Genomic DNA, 12,829 nt, shown 5'->3' with positions numbered 1-12,829 from the left:
TGTAGAGTATCATTGAAAGACTTGTTTGGATTGTTGACAACTTTACACCATTGTTAGTTCTTTGTTTAACTCCTACATTGGCCTTCTATCTACTTCTAAATATGTCTAATTAACGTTTGTTTGCATCAGTATCTCTTTAAGGTGTTCGAGATGATTTATTCCAGCAGTAAACACACACAGACTGACTGACATGATATGTGATACGATACGATACGATACGATATTATGTGATAAGATACTGTGTGATATATAAGATAAGATAACTTTTATTGATCCAATCAAGTGGAAATTCGGTTTGACTACAATTGACAACCTCAGCGTAACTAAAGTACAATAACAACATATATGCACAATATAGATGCACATACGAACGACATTCACACACGAAAAACAAATACACATAACTAGCGCTTTATAAATAGACTTCTATGTCCTTCTCGATGACGATAGAATGTTAATTTTTAATGTTGGTCATCCAGGGTCTATTATTATTGACTGTTTTAATTTTCTTCTTTGGTACAATTATGTTTTCACAGAACTGGATGTACGAATTAACAGTTGTGGATGTAATCAATCGGGATCTTTTTAGAGGTGTGGATAAAAATCAGCACAGTTTAACTATGTGCAACGCGTACAACCTTCAAACTCTTCCCGTATCCCTGGGGGTACGCGGACTCTATTTTGGGAAACGCTGCTTTACACCAAGGGACGCAATTCACGCGTATTGCAAAATATCTTTCAGCACTTTTTGTTTTGCTGGTTCCAGTTTGTCTGATGAAGCCACTACACACACACACACACACACACACATACACACACACACACCTGCCAATCAATCTTTCCGCTGGCCTCTTCACGTCTGTAGACCAACAAAATGTTTCGCCGCAGGTTATGTTCTGGCCAGCACAACCCAAACACTGGTGAAGCTCACTTCCGGTGTACTCTTAAAGCTATTAGCCTGGATTAAAGATCGTCTTAAATTGACCAATAGGTAATCGTTACGTCGTCATGTGGATGGAAAAAGGGGGGCACATTTTGAATGTTTTTTTTTAAACGTTACTATCATTCAAAGTTTTTCTTTCCCCCCTACCCCCCCCCCCCCCCCAAAAAAAAAAAAAAAAAAAAAAAAACATACAAACCAGTTATACAAGATTGTAAAAGCCCTACAATATTGGTCAATAATGATTTTAAAATTTCATTGTAGAAATTTTTAAAAAAAGAACAGATTGCTCATGTTGACTGTCACCACCTCAAAGTTGGTGCCATAGAGTAGAAACCCTAATTCTGTATTGTGTATGTTAATTCCATATTGTGAATCTTATTCACAACCCATGTTGCACTAAGGTGAACACTTTTGACCTTAGGTGAACCAGGGAGTAAAAGGCAGGCAGTCCACATAGAGATCTTGTAGCAAGCACTTGTATTGAGTCACTTAAGATATAAGCAGTAGAGTTAGATGTTTAAAGTAGTTGGTTATAGAATAAGTACTAAGTTGTGATATTCGTATATTACTGTTGGATTAATACTGACCATTCCTGGGTCGAATTGTATGGTGTATTCACTATGTGGTGTTATATTAAACTTATTGTATCTGCTACACCCAGCGTCATTTCATTATTCAGTGATTTGTAACAAGAACCCAATGTCACCACCACGCCTACATTGATAGCCACAGCCACATCCATAACATATAAAATAACCCGGTGATATTTTATGGTGTCAGAAGTGGCAGCAAACAGCATTTATAGTGTCAGAAGTGTCAGCAAACGATATTTTATGATGTCAGAAGTCAGAACTGCTAACTTAAAGGATTTATGAGCATCAGAGGAACAAGTCAAGAATTTTTTTCTATTGCTGTCAGAAGTATTTTAATACTAGTTACTTACAGTAACATTTATACGGATATTTTTTAAGTTGGCAAGTGAACTATTTAGTTAACACATGAAAAAGTAACTCTAAAAAATATTTGTTTACACAAATCATGACGCCACTCAACGAGCAAGAAAGCTAAAACCTGATTATTACAGACTCTACTATTTTTCTCATTTGGTCGTTCAGCGACACATTCAACATTATAGAGATGACCTAGATCTACATTTATTGAGACCAGCACACAATTTTTCAAGTGAGATTCACGTGATCCAAGAGTGACATTATGCATTATTATTATCTTCAGCTAGTCTAACACTCTAACTCTAACAGAAAACAGAGCTGAAATTGAAAGTTAACTGTGCCTACTATTTTAACTTGTACTTCAAGATTGAACTTTACATGAATTGCAACTAATCCAGAATTTATTAAATTTTTTTTGACTACACACTTGGTATCTAGATCTACTACTACATGTCATGTTGACCTGCCATGACACAGTTACCGTTAGCGAGCTATTTTTTCATCTGTGATGAAATTAACAATTTGAACTGTTCCTGTCTGAGCTGTATTTTCAACTTTTCCAGTTGACTACTGTCCTAAGTGTCATTTATCTGGAAGCCTGATTTATGTGGTTGTACTTTTACACCAGTTGAGATAGCTTTGGGAGCACAGCATTGTTCAAAGTTATTTTAACATCCTAAGCGAAAGAGATCAAACATGATACGCTGAGACAACCTGGATACTACAGCCTGTGTGGGTGAAACTAGACAACCGTGATACTACAACCGATGTGGGTGAAAATCTAGTACTACAAGTCATTCAAGTCATCGTTTGAAGACAGCTGATATATGGTCAGTCGAAGTAGCTGACATATTCAAGAATCATCTACATCGAGTGCTCGTCATAATTCTAATGACACACTCCTATTGTCGCTGTCTAACAGCACAGTTAATAAGAGAGCGCTCTTACTCTTAGACCTCTCTTGTCGTCACTACCTAAGGTCATTTTTAGTTATGTATATTTGTTTCAGCAACTGTATGAAAATGGATTACCTGTCAAACATCTGAAGTATTTATTGGATTACTTATGAACTGTACCATTGTGCTGTGGATTTAGCAAGTGAATTACTTATGAACTGTACCATTGTACTGTGGATTTAACAAGTGGATTACTTATGAACTGTACCATTGTGCTGTGGATTTAACAAGTGGATTACTTATGAACTGTAACATTGTACTGTGGATTTAACAAGTGGATTACTTATGAACTGTACCGTTGTGCTGCGGATTTAGAAAGTGGATTACATATGAACTGTACTGTGGACATAATTTATGTGGAGCATCACCGGAACTTTATGTACAAGTCAAGCATCAAGTGAATATTTAAGGGAAGTAACTTTAATTACCCTTTAGTATTAATGAATATTGATTAGTTCTCTTTGAACTACACCACAATTTTTTTCATTGTTTACATTTGTATTTATATATACATTTGACTTTAGGGACTAAATTTAATTATCTATTGAGTCTGAGCATTTATATTTTTTTTTCAAGTAAGCATCCAGGTATTGGTAGGGACTCTTTAGATAAAGTAAATACTTGATCGTATAGCTGTATTAGTTAAGTTTGTATTTGTCAAGTATCTATCATATTGTTAAACTCTTGTATTGATATCGTCTTGTTTACATTTGTTGAATTTTCTTTTTGCGTCATTGTTATTTCTCATTGTAATTCTTTTGTCTACTATTTCTACTATCTTGTAATGTCTCTTTAAAGCAGACTGTTTAGTATCTATAGTGTATTTATGTTTGTCTAATTACTTAATATATATATTTATTTTACTTCTTATTTCAACCTATTTTTTATTATTATCAACACTACACTACACACTTGATACACTATGGGATGTATTTTGATTTGAGATTGACAAGATTTATATTGTATATACTCTTCAAACACATTCAACTATTTTGATACTATTGATACATTGATCACTATTTACCAGACTAATAAGGCTCATATAATTGTGAATTATTTGTTGCAATCAATTTTTACATTGCAAGTGGAGATACTAAAAATACATAATCACATAATTGATCAGTAAAGTATTACATTATGAACTAGACAAAGTACCAAGAATAACTTAAGATACCTCATAACCTCAATTGTTTCGCACAAAATATATATCTACTATTACCTGTAATTACTATTTGAGCAATAATAAGTATTTATTGTACAATACTTCATTTACAAATATCTAGTACACATATCTATTAATTAACTATATTACTAATTTGAATCTTTGAAAATGGCTGAGTATGAAAAACTAATAGAGATAGTGGATAAACTAAAGTTAAAAGAAGATGATAGAGCTGCATTCATTAAAATTGAAATAGATAGAATTAGAGTAGAAAAAGACAAGCAACGGGAAGAGAGGCTACATGAAAGAAGACTGAGAGAGAAAGAACAAGAAAACTTAGAGAAAGAAAAAGAACGCCAGCATGAAATAAAATTAAAAGAACATGAAGAAAAAATGGCCAAGCTAGCAAAAGAAAATAAAGACAATTCAGCAAGTCAAACTTCATCTCATCATCAGTATCATAGCAAATTTAGGAACTTTGACCCAAAAGAAGACACATTGGAAAATTTCATAATTCAATTTGAATACATCTGTCAAACAGCAAATATGAATAGTGCACAAATGGCTCAACAACTTCTAGCTAACCTAAGAGGTGAACCACTAAACATCATCGACACACTAACTATGGAGCAAAGAAAAGACTACAACACAGTAAAACAAAGACTTATTGAACATTTTGGCAAAACGGAGGAGCACTATCGAAAACTTTTTAGGGAAATAAAACTAGCCAAGAATGCAGATTTAAAAAGAACAATACATGACATGCGCCAGAACATGACAAAGTGGCTACAACTCGCAAACTGTAACTTAGATGACCCCAAACAGATATTAGATTTCTTTCTCATTGAGAATGTGTTAATAAATGTTACAGATGCAGCATTCTCATTCCTGAAGGAGAGAAAAATAAAAAATGAAGCTGAATTGATATCAAACTTAACAACATACAAAGACTCACACCCAAACATCACCATTGACAAAAGGGAATTATACAATGTAGCTGCAACAGTGACAGAAAACCATCCAAGAACTACAAATAAATTTAAATATGCCAAGAGCATACAATGTTTTTTCTGTGGCATATTGGGTCACACCAAAGCAGAGTGCAGAAAGAGAATGGCATCAGAAAAACAGCAATATGTAAATAGAAACCATAGATATGGAAGAGATAACAGAACTTTCCAGAGCTTCAGTCCTAACTATAATAGATCCTATCAACAACAATATAACAGAAGAACTTGGCAAAGCTACAGTCCAACTAACAGTAGATCACATCAAACAAACAGAAGATGGCAAAACAACAGAATGTCGAGAAGAGACCAATTTCAAGATAGACAACATACTTACCACAATAACAATCATACCAGACAAAACATAGCAGCTGTAGCAACTGAAAGACCAATAGAATATGAAACAGTACCATAGAAAAAGAATGTTTAGCCATAGTGTGGTGTACACTGCGACTAAAAAGACATCTGTTAGGCAGATTTTTCCTAATATTTACAGATCATAAACCATTAACCACTCTAAATGTTAAAGCAAATACTAATAGTAGAATTACAAGATGGACCATGATCCTAGCTGATTTCCATTTTGAAATAAAACAAATAAAAGGGAAAGATAATGTTATTTCTGATTTTATGTCCAGATATATTCAAGATAATCAGAATGACTTAGATAATGATCTATGTCATGTTAGTCAAAACTTGTATTGCTAAATGTCAAAGATTTAAGATTCACACCTTAAAGTAAAAAATTATTTTTACAACCAACTATGAGCATCATGTTGTAAACATTGAGCATTATGTTGTAAATATTGAGCATTGTTTTGTAAACAATGAGTACTATTTTTAAACATTGAACTAGAAACCATTTAAAAAAAAAAAAAACTCTATTAGTAAACAAACTTTGGAATTTGATTACTACATTGTAACCTACATTTTTTTCACATTCTTTTGTCAACAAGAATAACATTTTTGTACTCAACAATGTAAACAAACATTGAATTTTTTTCCCAACTTATTCAGTACCTAGCTCAATTTTTTCCATGCAATGTAAACATTATTTTTTCTCATTGTATTGAGAACAACTTGGACAAAATTTTTTTTTCTACAGCTATTGTAAACAAGATTGGAATTTTTTTACTATGTCATTTATCACAATTGTATAACTTAGTCACATTTTTCAATACTATTGAAAAAGGAGATTGATTCATAATGTAACTTATTTATTTAACGTCAATTAGTGTAATTAAATATTGACATACACTTGTATTTTTTTGAAAACATTTTTGTCAAACTATTCTTATGGACTATATTTTTTTGTAACAATCATTGATGTAAACAAGAAGATTGTTGTACAAACTTTTTGATATTTCAAGTACTGAAAGAGACACTTGATATTATTCTTTTAAATTGGACTTACACATTTTTTCACAACAGATTAAAATGAATACAACTAAACTAGTAGGATGTTATGCTTGTATATATATGCTTGAACAAATTAATGTAAACTCAAAGATTGTATCACAACTGACACATTTTCTCAGTTGAATTTTTTTTGACAAAAGAGTTTTTTTTTGAAATTTGTACACAATAATTATTTGATAAACAATGTAACATTAAACTTTTGCCATTACTAGCTACAAATTATTTGAACTGTCATATGGAGAAATACTTAATTGAAACATAAGGTGCATGTAACAAGCACTATGAAGGATACTTATTATTTTGATTTCATGTTCATACTTTTGAGCAAATATTTTGATACTTGAATTATACATATTTACTTGTGTAATATTAATGCACAACAATTTTTTATGGAGATGTCAAACCTCATATTGAAGTAAACAGATACATTGAATTTGTAACAATGATCATTAATCAATTTGATCTTGAATTTTGACACATATTTTGAATTTTTCTATACTTATCACTTACATATTGAGACTTACTTGTAACATTTTCTACATGATTTGTACATATTGTACTATTGGTGTCAAAAACCAGACTTCTAACATTGCTATAGTGTCAAAGATTTTTTTTATAAATAGATATTGTGAATAAAAACTTGTATTAATTTTTCACATTGTGACATAGGAGATTGTCATTGAAATTTTCGTCACACTTTGCACATATTATTATGAAAAAGACTTGTAAATATTGAACACATTTGAATATTGATGTATATATTAGAACTACATGTAAAGAATTATTTGGGATGTTAAGTATTTGACTCAGAGAATTATTTGAATTGCCTTACAAGAATATGATGAATTAGAGAATTTTGCCCTTGTATGAATTTTTTTTGATTCAGCAAATATTTTGTGTAACACTGTCATATTATATATTTTATTGCAAGTTTGTAGTTCTATTTGAACTCAGCAATTGAACATTTCATAGACCCCAAGAATTCCAATTGATCCTACTTATGATAATTATGTCGTCAAGCTGAAAAAAATTTCTTCAAAATTTTTTTCAAAAGGGGGGTGATAGGTAATGTCACCACCTCAAAGTTGGTGCCATAGAGTAGAAACCCTAATTCTGTATTGTGTATGTTAATTCCATATTGTGAATCTTATTCACAACCCATGTTGCACTAAGGTGAACACTTTTGACCTTAGGTGAACCAGGGAGTAAAAGGCAGGCAGTCCACATAGAGATCTTGTAGCAAGCACTTGTATTGAGTCACTTAAGATATAAGCAGTAGAGTTAGATGTTTAAAGTAGTTGGTTATAGAATAAGTACTAAGTTGTGATATTCGTATATTACTGTTGGATTAATACTGACCATTCCTGGGTCGAATTGTATGGTGTATTCACTATGTGGTGTTATATTAAACTTATTGTATCTGCTACACCCAGCGTCATTTCATTATTCAGTGATTTGTAACAAGAACCCAATGTCACCACCACGCCTACATTGATAGCCACAGCCACATCCATAACATATAAAATAATACGGTGACCTTTGAATGGTAACTGTTGAAGACAACTATCAACATGCATGTGTAATCATGTTTAATTTTGAATAATTTATGGAGCATTTAAAATATCTGGAATTTAACTGTTTTAAATGATGGTCGTTGACTTGTAGCACCAAACTGCTGGTAAACAACTCAACCGCTGTAACTTGTAAAACTTGAAATAACTTCAATAACGTCTTTTGTGAACAAAATCTGACTTGTATAAAGTTCTTATAAATATAATAGAGATAAAACGAACTTGTGATGCACTAAATAGATCAGACTTTAGTAAATAATATAAAACGGTAAACAAAATCTAACTCACAACAATAACACTTTTTTTCAGTCTCACGAACTGGAGACGTCTGTCTTAACTGAGACCGGTGACGAGAAAGGCACCTAACTTGCATCATTCACAAACAATCGCTAACTCTTCCCACCGTCACTATAGAAACACACACACACACACACAGACGCACTTCATAACAACACTGCATATTTCAGTATAATAATATATGTTTGTATTTCTAATATGTAGAAGATGTCACGGCTTGATTCAATGACTGTCAGTTGTTCATTCTACTTTCAAAAGAAAATAGATTAAGGTTAACATAAATTTTAATAAATACTATATAGTAAGTTGCATAAGTCTTTTGAACATACACTTATGATTTTTTTAAATATTAGACGTCAATGGAACAATTGCTAAAAAATTGTAATGAACTAAAAGAAAATATAATTGGAAACAAACATTTATGCACTCCAGAACTCTCCAGAACTCTAGGTAGCCCTTACAGGTACAGTGGAGGGAGCACGAAGAAGGTCGTCCAAAGAAAAGGCTGGCTGGGCAACGTCAAGGAGTGGACCGGCCTCTGTCTTGATATTCCGCTTGGGTCACTGCTCACCGGGAAGCGTGGATGAACGAACTGTCTCAGCACTCCTACGCCAAGAGACAAATGTTGATGAATGTCTGCAGACATGTCTTGCTAATTATTAGATCAAGTCTTTTTCATGGCAATTACTTTTATTTCTGTATCTTGAACTATAGTAATGTTGACATTATATTTCCACCTAGAAAAACAAGAATTAGTTGATTTACAAATTAACTTAACGATAGAATTTCCAAACAGAAGTCAACATGAAACCATAAATGAAATACGTCTGTACCAAGAGCGTTGTATTAATTTTGACACGTCTGACAGAATAGAATTTCTTTTTCTCACTTGCTCACCGACTTCCAGTCTTTGAGTTCTCACCCTCGGGGATTTAGTTTTTCTCTCCGGTTTTTTCCCCTAGACAGTAAACGATTAGACGGTATGACTCGCCAGCAGGAGGGACTTAATTACCATCAAAGCCCCAACTACGCCAAGAAGGAAGCAAAGGAAATGGCCGAAACGTATCTTCCGGTAAGATTTGGGTAATTCGGTCAACGTCATGGCCCACGAAAACGAGGCTCATTATAGTAGGAATATCAGACTTCACTTTGATTCACGCGGACTGACGCTGACCTGTTCATGACTTGAAATGTCACTTTTTATATCTTTGGCATCTTGAGTCAGTCTAGGTGATTGACACATATCCATCTCATCTAAAGTATTGTTTATTTTTAGTAACGCTTAAAATAAATCCACCTAATGGTTCAATGAATTAATATGAGATCGCGAGATATCAGCGAGCACTTTTGTCTGGTTTATTGGAATGAAGGTTGGTCTGGCATAACAATGAATTCTTGAACGATTTGATCCATATATAAAAATACTTTAAAAATTCGTTAAACGTTTCCAGTCGATTGCCTTCCCTTCCACTTAAAATAAAAAAAATAAATAAACAAGGAAAACTTTAAAAAATACTTATAAAAAATACTTATACGAATGTTAATTATATCATTTAGCTGGGTCAGTAATATTATTAAATTTGTTATTGATCTAGACCAGGGGTGGGCAAATTACGCTCCGCGGGCCACGTGCGGCCCTCGGAAGTGTTTTTTTACCGCCCTTGGACACATAAATAAATCAGGTGTGTCCACACATTATACATACAAAAATGCAAATATATTAAAACATAAATATAAATGTAAATATCTATAGAGATCATTGAAACATTTGATTCTTATCACTTATAATGAGGAGGCTAAAGAAGCTTTGTTTCTAAAAGTCATTTTAAAACGTTTATAGTAAACGAAGATTAATTTTAATGGCAATATTTCGAAAAATTCAGTCTAAGACACAAGCTCAGGCCAGTATTTATTCAATACTATAAAAATGTGTGTTTTAAGTGTTGGGTTGGGTTGTACAAGAAAGCAAGTCTAACAACTGGTGGAGACCCTGCTTTGACTGAGTAAAAACAGACTTTGAAATAAAAATAAAGAGCAATATCCCAATCATAAACTCATAACGGGAAAGTTACACAAAGCTGCATTGGATATCCAACAAATTAAGAGCACGCATACGAAATCTATATTATAATCTGACCGGCCTCAGGCATAGACAAACTATGCAGCTGCCAAGGACCTATGATTATTGAGGGCCCCGCACAGGACATATAATGTCATATTTTAGAGACGAAATTTCGATACTAGTCCTCACTGTTATTGTTGAAGTACACTAGGTATTTCATAAACTCTATAATTTTAGTTGTTCTCGCTGTTAACTCCAGGAACTCCAGTTATCTAAGGCCGGCTCTGACTGTCAGTTTCGAAAAGTATTTGAAGATTTTGAAACAAAACATACCGATGATCGGTAAAGCAGTAGTATCTGCTGGCCTAGCATTTGAAGAACATGGAATCTCAAGGAACAAGTTGTTAGGTTCCTTGTAGGACATTAACTGTGAATTTGTTAGTAATATTTCTAATAAAGAGTGAAAGACATAATTCATGTTCATTATAAAGTGTTACGTATATATATATATATATATATATATGCGCCCCCCCCCCCCCATTCCCCAATCTTTAAAAATGCGGCCCTCGGCAGAAAATGGTTGCCGTCCCCTGATCTAGACCAACAAAAATAAATTTGTGCGATTAGAGATATTTTTACAACTTGTTTTTGTTTAGGACTATGTCATGCTTTTAGCTTTCTCAATACGCTATGATCCTATCACTTATCTAGACCAGTTGGGCTAAATGGGTGGGGGGGGGAGAAAGAAGGGTATATCGGGGTGAATTTAACCGTAATCGGTTTAAAAAACAATTTAAAAAAAGAGGGTAACGACCTTAACATTCTAACTCATGGTTCACGCCTCCTCAAGCCGACATATTAGCCACTCTGCTAGTGAGGTGCATATGCCTATAGAAGATGTTATAGTTATGTTTTGTTTGTTCCACACATCGGCGACCTATAAAGGGAAATTATTCAGCTTATACTACTTTAGTCAAGTACTATTTCTTTTCCTTGTTAGTGATACCAATAAAAACAATAAAATCGATAATATTTTTTATTATTTTTTGTTGTGAGGTAAAAGAAATAATTATGAAACGTTTTAGTTTGATCCGAGATCGGGTGCCGGAGAAATAACGTGTACAAGCCATTTATCAGACAGACAGACAGTGAGTTGATAAAAGTTGTATAAAAAGTAGTAGAGAATTGGAGACGGTTGATGTGAGCATCTCCCTCTACTCTTCACAGATCACAATCTTTCCAGAAAGGAGAAACGGAGAAAACAAATCTGAACAATGACACATTTTTGTTATAAATGAAAACTGAATAAACATTTACAGACACGTCTAACTTATCTCATAAGACGTTACCATCTTTCTTGCTATTCTTATCTCAAAACATCCTACAACCTGTTTGTTTGTTTTACATGTTTCGGATGTTCCTTCAGAGTTGAAGATAGTTTACTTCCTAGTCCAAACCTCCCGCAGGACGACCGGGGATGGGAGCGGGCACGGTTTGAACCCTGGACCATCGATAAATCGGAACGACAGTCCAGCGCGCAAACCGCACGACCAGGTAGCCATCCAAAACCTAAGCGGGTCTACAGACATAGAGAAATGTTAGAATCGTTAGTAAATATAACCTGGTGTTGGGGAAGCGATACTTGTTGTGGAGTCTCAAATTAATAGAATTAATAATAACCAAAAGATAAGTTAGTGCAGACGTGTTGGGGGTAGCCCAAGGAGGGAAATATATTCGTTATTGCAATTTAAAAAATAATTTCCTATGTAATTATCTGATCAAGGCATGCTGCCTGGTTCTACTGCCAGAAAGTTTCGATAATTAACCAAACATATTTGTAAATTGTGATCAGTTTTATATCTTACATAGTCATTCATTGATTCCTTGGTGGAAGATTGTAAAAGACGAAGTAATGAATAGTTTATGTGTTTGTTTGTTGGGAGGTAGGGTGCATTTTGAACAAAGCTTATAGCAACTCTGTCTGTCTGTCTGGTCAAAAGTTTGTCCACGTTATTTCTCCCACACTTCATTTCGGATCAAGCTGAAATATTGCACACTTATTTCTTATACCTGACAATACAAGAATTAATACCAATTAGAAAATGAACCAATTAGTTAATAAACTATTGGTGATTGATTATTTGGTTTTGTATCTCGAACTAGAGAATGACAATGTACTTGACTTATGTGGGGGTATAAGTTAAAGTAGCCCTCTTTATAGGTCACCGCTTTAGACCTTGAAGCTAACAATAGATAACTATAAAACCTTCTACGTTGATAAGCGATTCGTTGGCAGAGTGGTTAAGGTATTGACTTGAAGAGGCTGATGAGGCCTAGCCCTCTAGCTCGCATTTCGCTCGTTATAAATGCATTTTAAAATGACCCAGGTATCCCGTTTTTTCTCCCTTCCCCCCTGACCAGACAAGGGATAGGATTATACAGTATTGAGAAAGCTAAAAGCG

The sequence above is a fragment of the Biomphalaria glabrata genome, chromosome 13 (assembly GCF_947242115.1).
Source record: "Biomphalaria glabrata chromosome 13, xgBioGlab47.1, whole genome shotgun sequence".
Classification (NCBI taxonomy): domain Eukaryota; kingdom Metazoa; phylum Mollusca; class Gastropoda; family Planorbidae; genus Biomphalaria; species Biomphalaria glabrata.
The sequence above is the reverse complement of the archived record's forward strand: the minus strand, read 5'-3'. Positions refer to the sequence as shown.